Source organism: Dermochelys coriacea, chromosome 11 (assembly GCF_009764565.3).
Source record: "Dermochelys coriacea isolate rDerCor1 chromosome 11, rDerCor1.pri.v4, whole genome shotgun sequence".
Taxonomy (NCBI): Eukaryota; Metazoa; Chordata; order Testudines; family Dermochelyidae; genus Dermochelys; species Dermochelys coriacea.
In genome coordinates this window covers 27,310,747-27,317,554 of record NC_050078.2, presented here as the reverse complement: position 1 = coordinate 27,317,554, position 6,808 = coordinate 27,310,747, and the positions used below count along the sequence as shown (strand labels likewise).

General features: G+C 47.0%; 1 non-coding gene across 1 annotated transcript; it reads left to right on the top strand.

The window, feature by feature from the left end:
- On the top strand, positions 1-73 carry TRNAE-CUC. The gene has a single exon. It is a non-coding gene; the product is annotated as a tRNA-Glu (tRNA).
- Positions 74-6,808: the final 6,735 nt, after the last annotated feature.

Genomic DNA, 6,808 nt, shown 5'->3' with positions numbered 1-6,808 from the left:
TCCCTGATGGTCTAGTGGTCAGGATTTGGCGTTCTCACCGCCACCGGCCTGGGTTCGATTCCCAGTCAGGGAAGTGGGTTGGCTTTGCTTGCTCCTCATCTGGGCTGCCTGGTTTATCACTCACATGCAGCCTTTCAAAACCCCTTTGCTTACACCTGTCTTTCAAGAAGCTCTTCTGCCTTCCCCTGCCCACACCCGCCCTTTTGCACTCCAACTTTCAGGCCTGTGCGGGAGGAGCCTTTCCCCTCTCTTCAGCTCTCGCCCTCTCCTGCCTTCCTGCAGCACCTCTCTCATTAGTCCGAGAGGGCATTTTTCCCCTTCCTCTTCTTAAGTGGTGAGGATGGTAGCTGCTCAGTGCCATGGCAGAACTTCCAGCACCACTCAAGGAAGGCTTTTTCTTGGCTGGTCTGCTGTGGGATGGGGGTGCTGTCTGAACTTCCAGGAAGAACTGGGAGAGGGTCCAGCTGCAGGGGTAGTCAAGTGAACTGTGTCTGCCTACAGAAGGCTAACGTCACCGATTGTACCATCATCTGTCCTGCAGACAACTCAACTGTGCTGTGGTCTCAAATGCCACTCACCCTCCACCCAGCAGTGGTCGGCGCTGCAGGCAAGGCTTCTGAGCGCTGTCAGTGGCGCGTCAGTCTCATAATCTGAAGGTCCTGAGCTCGGGCCTCAGAGAAGGAGCATTTTGCCTTCTGCTATAGCCCTGACCACTTGTAGCTCTCCCTCACCCGTAGTTGCTGGAGTCCAGGTTTCTGCTGTGCCAGTGGCGTGTGGAGAAGATACACACATATGTGGGTCAAGCAAGTCCCACAGTGCCTCTCCCTGGTGGTCTAGTGGTCAGGATTTGGCATTCTCACTACCCTGACTTGGGTTTGATTCCCAGCCAGGGAGTGGGTGGACTTTGTTTGCTTGCTGGAGTGCTTAACCCCCCCGGTCCTGCTCCACATCTGCTTAGCTCTTGGAGGACCACAGATCAATTCATCTCCGATTTAAACTAAGTCTTAATATAATTTAATTGAGACTCTTGCATAAGTGGCCAGCAGCATTCTTCACTATTGCGGAAAGATTGGTACGGTGACACTTCGCTTGTACTAATCGCTTTAAAAAAATATATTTTTTTTAATTTTTCTTATTATTTATTTAGCTGTGTACTTACCCTCTGCCATACTAAATTTAGACATCTGTGACTGGCCCTGCACTGGAGCAGAATGGGTTTAAAGCAGTGCTCTTAGTAGCCAGACCCCGCGCCTCTGTGGGGGCATGCTCCAACTTCTGCGGCAGTATAAAAGGGAGCAGCATAGCTTAGTTAGGTGGTCTGCTGAGGAGGAAGGGCATGCTTGGTAGAGGTTCCAGCCTAGGAGCTGTTACCGCCCTTACCTACAGGAGCGAAAGAGCTGGGACTTGCACCAGAGGCCTGCCGATATCGGAATCCCAGGGAGTGTCCAAGCGCTGAGGACCCTGGAGGCCCCGATACCCTATGGACTGCTGCTGCTGCAGGAAAGCTGGTAGGAAGTGACCCAGAGCGGGTGAGGGAGTGGTACCTCCCACCCTCATGAGGTCACTGTGTTTTGGTGGGATTCCCTGTTGACCCAGCGGTGGACTGCTCCACTGCTGTTAGGGCCCTGGGTTGAGGCCTGGTTGGAGTCGGGTGGGCCCGGGGCCACCACCCCCCTCCTGATGGCCCCAGGCACTGGCCACTTGACCACCCCACCCTGCCTCTGAGGGGTAGTAAGAGGTGGGGTGTTGTGAGCAGGGGTGGAAGAAGCAGAATGGCTGTTAGGCCCTGGGGTAAAGTGGGGGGTCAAGCACTCCCAGGGAAATCAGAAAGTCGGCATCTCTGTAACATCTCCCTGACTCCCTATGGCCAGAGCCCCCCGGACCCACTATGGCCCAGTGCCCTCCCAACCCCCGCACCCATACAAATGCACAGTGTCCTGCTGGTGAGCTCTCGGGTGTAGCGCAAGTGGAGCAGGGCCGGCGTCCCTTCTGAGCACGAGCCCGGCTCCATGGTGACACCGGTGCCATTGTAAATCTGGTGCCGCATTTTGGTCCTACCTGTAAGGAAACATAGAATGGGATTACAGTCCGCAGCCTCTTTTTCTGCTTATCTCATGCTCCCAGCTCCACTCAGCACTAAAACTTCCTGCTGAGAGGGCAGAGGGTACTTGCTGGGAGGAACCAGGAAGTACTCCCTCCATACAGCAGTTTGTATCACGGGTTTCTAGGTTCTTACCACTGCTGCTGAAGCACTCTGGAGCTTGGGCTACATAATCTCAGGAAACTCTTTTCAGTAGAGGTCACAACTTTAGTGCTTTAATCCAACTAAAGTCTTTGGCCTTATTATAGGTATAGGGGTATCTGGGGTTAAAAGTTAATGGCCTGTGTTATACAGGAGATCAGACTAGATTAGGGGTTCTCAACCTTTTTCTTTCTGAGCCTCCCCTCCCGCAACATGCTATAAAAACCTCCACAGCCTAGCTATGCACAACTGTTTTTCTGCAGATAAAAGCCAGGGCCAGCATTAAGAGAGAGCAAGCAGGGTGATTGGCCCAGGGGCCCATGCCACAGGGAGCACCACAAAGCTAAATTGCTCACAGAACCTTTGGCTTCAGCCCCAGCTAGTGGCCTCGGTGCCCCGGGCTGCAGTCCTGCCAGAGCGGGACTTTGGCTTTCTGCCCTGGGCACTAGCGAGTCTAATACTGGCCATGCTTGATGGACCCCCTTAAACTTGTCCTGCGGCGCCCAATGGCCCGGGTCCCTGGTTGAGAACCTAGACTAATGAACTAATGGTCCATTCTGGCTAAACTATGATTTTCTGCACACCTTGAATCAGATCCTGGTCCCTTGTCCATAAACCAAATAAATAAGATTTGAACATAGAATCACAAGGTAGAGGAGGGGCAAAATATTCCCAGCCCCACCTCTTTAAGTACAAATACAACTGTGCCTAGCACTCTCCCCTAAGAAAGGGGAGATCGTCCAGTCATGGACCTGCCAACCACAATACTGTTCCCTTCTATGGTTCATTTCCATCTCCAGCTTCCTGCCTACACAATGCTATAGAGAGAGCTTTCCGTGGTGCATCTCAGTGGTTCCACTGCTACTGTATTTCGGACCTCTGGTGCATGCAGATGGCAAGGAGTTGGGTCTATTGGATGGGCTTTTGGTTCATTTTAAACAGATACAAAACTGAATATTTGCAACAATATATCAACTTGTATCCCTCTTCCCTGGCACTTGTATCACAAACCTCACCGCTTCGATTCCAGAGCAAGGTGCATTTCTTTGATGCTTCTCTACACAAACACATAGCAACAGGTATAATTAACTACAAAACCAACCCTACCAAAACAAGACACTCCATTCCACACACTTCTCCCTCTGGGAAGGGGATGAGAAAACAAACAACATATGACAGATATAGAGTCATGTTGCTTAATGCAGCTATATTAATAGAGCAGAACTTGTAGTCTGTAGGAACACAGTACTCCAGGTTAGCCCATGTAGTTACGGTGTGAGATGATTAACATTTTAGTTGCTGGAGTACAGTATTGTGTACAGCCCATATATTTCAGAACAGGCCCTGGGGCAGATTCTGTGTGCCTCTGCCCAGTGTTATGAAGTTTCCTCATTGCAAATGAATAAATATTCAGCAAACTCAATTTATAGATATTCCTCAAAACATGTGAAAATGAAGAATCAGTTAAAATCTTCTGTTTTTGTGCATTCTTCTTCCAAATGAAAATGTCATCTCCAAGGGTAAGAATTAATCAAACACCATTACTAATTACTTTCCTACACCCTGGGAGAGAAATATTGGCACTATAAAGGACTGGAAGATTTCAGTGATTAATATTTGATAAATCTGTAATTGGATCAGTTCATTTTTGCTGTCTCCTTTGAATTACGGTAGCACTTCTTTGCAAGTGGAGGTTTATGAATTCATGCCATAAATTTCAGGGGGAGTAGGACAACCATTGACGATTTGAGAAACCTGAAGTGTTAACCGTATGGTATGTGTAAAACTCAGATTCCCTGAGTCCAAGCCAATATAGGCTAAACAGATCTAAAAAAGTTTTGTGTGAGAAGAACAATTACCTTCATGTAAAGATTTTAAATTGCATTCTTCAATCCTTCTTACCTAATGTTCAGAGTTCCCCACATTATTAATTTTCAAGCAAATGAGATTTGTATGTGATAACATAGAATAATCCAATTGTCAAGTGCACCAAGCAACTGTGTACAATTGGTTTTGGGGGGGGGGGGGGGGGAATAAGTGAATGAAAATGCTGAAATTATAAATCGTCATTGTTTAAATTTATATAAAGATCTACTACTCCTCTTCCACTGAATTAGTATCAAAGCTGTCATTGAATTCAGTGGGAGCAGGAGGCCCTCTGATTTAACTGGATGGATGTGACTTCTAGGATAATGAAGCTAGGGGAAAGGAGTCCAGAGATCTGGCTGTATTTTAAAGAATCCTTATTGAGGTTACAGGGACAAACCATTCCGATGTGTAGAAAGAATAGTAAATATGGCAGGCGACCAGCTTGGCTTAACAGTGAAATCCTTACTGATCTTAAACACAAAAAGAAGCTTACAAGAAATGAAAGACTGGACAAATGACCAGGGAGGAGTATAAAAATATTGCTCGGGCATGCAGAGTGAAATCAGGAAGGCCAAATCACACCTGGAATTGCAGCTAGCAAGAGATGTTAAGAGCAACAAGAAGGGTTTCTTCGGGTATGTTAACACAAGAAGAAGTCAAGGAAAGTGTGGACCCCTTACTGAATGAGGGAGGCAACCTAGTGACAGAAAGGTGGAAAAAGCTAATGTACTCAATGCTTTTTTGCTTCTGTCTTCACAAACAAGGTCAGCTCCCAGACTGCTCCACTAGGCAGCACAGTATGGGGAGGAGGTGACCACCCTCTGTGAAGAAGGAAGTGGTTCGGGACTATTTAGAAAAGCTGGACAAGCACAAGTCCATGGGGCCAGATGCGCTGCATCCGAGAGTGCTAAAGGAGTTGGCGGATGTGATTGCAGAGCAATTGACCATTAATCTTTGAAAACTCATGGCGATCGGGGAGGTCCCAGACGACTGGAAAAAGGCTAATGTAGTGCCATCTTGAAAAAAGGGAAGAAGGAGGATTCCTGGAAACTACAGGCCCAGCAGCCTCACACTTCAGTCCCTGGAAAAAGAAGGAGCAGTTCCTCAAGGAATCAATTCTGAAGCAGTTAGAGGAGAGGAAAGTGATCAGGAACACTTCGCAATGGATTCATCAAGTGCAAGTCCTGCCTGACTAATCTAATTGCCTTCTATGACAAGATAACTAGCTCTGTGGGATGAGGGGAAAGCAGTGGACGTGTTCCTTGACTTTAGCAAAGCTTTTAACACGGTCTCCACAGTATTCTTGGCAGCAAGTTAAGAAGTATGGCTGAATGAATGGACTATTAGGTGGATAGAAGCTGGCTAGATTGTCGGGCTCAACGGGTAATGATCAATGGCTCCCTGGTCTAGTTTGGCAGCCGGTATCAAGTGGAGTGCCCAAAGGGTCGGTCCTCAGGCTTGTTTGTTCAATATCTTCATAATGATCTGGAGGATGGTGTGGATTGCACCCTCGGCAATTTTTTAGATGACACTAAACTGGGAGGAGAGGTAGATACGCTGGAGGGTAGGGATAGGATACAGAGGGCCCTAGACAAAATTAGAGGATTGGGCCAAAAGAAATCTGAGGTTCAACAAGGAAAAGTGCAGAGGTCCTGCACTTAGGATGGAAGAACCCATGCACTGCAACAGACTAGGGAACCGAATGGCTAGGCAGCAGTTCTGCAGAAAAGGACCTAGGGGTTACAGTGGACAAGAAGCGAATATGAGTCAACAGTGTGCCACTGTTGCCAGAAGGCCAATGGCATTTTGGGAATGTATAAGTAGGGGCATTGCCAGCAGATCGAGGGATGTGATCGTTCCCCTCTATTCAACATTGGTGAGCCTCATCTGGAGTACTGTGTCCAGTTTTGAGCCCCCACACTACAAGAAGATGTGGAAAAATTGGAAAGAGTTCAGCGGAGGGAAACAAAAATTATTAGGGGACTGGAGCACATGACTTATGAGGAGAGGCTGAGGGAACTGGGATTGTTTAGTCTGTGGAAGAGAAGAATGAGGGGGGATTTGATAGCTGCTTTCAACTGCCTGAAAGGAGCTCCAAAGAGGATGGATCTAGACTGTTCTCAGTGGTAGCAGATGACAGAATGAGGAGTGATGGTCTCAATTGCAGTGGGGTGAGGTTTAAATTGGATATTAGGAAACTTTTCACTAGGAAGGTGGTGAAACACTGGAATGAGTTACCTAGTGAGGTAGTGAATCTCCTTCCTTAGAAGTTTTTAAGGTCAGGCTTGACAAAGCCCTGGCTGGAATGATTTAGTTGGGATTGGTCCTGCTTTGAGCAGGGGTTGGACTAGATACCTCCTGAGGTCCTTCCACCCTGATATTCTAGGTCTATACTATACTCCTTTTTTCTGATTTTAGATTTTGAGCTATGCACCGAAGCCTATAGATTATTTTATGCTAATAATGTATCAACAAATAAAGCAATTGTCTCAGAGGAGCTGTTTTATAACTGAAACAAACTGAAGGTCATTTCAAGTGTTCATTCACTAGGGATATTGACATCTAATCTTTTTTTTATTTTGAAGACAGGAGTTTAAATTGACCTATACTTAACTAACATTACTGCCTTGAACAGACAGCAATGAAACAGCAAAAATAATAGAAAAGTTTCTTAATCCTGTTACTTCTAACATGTTT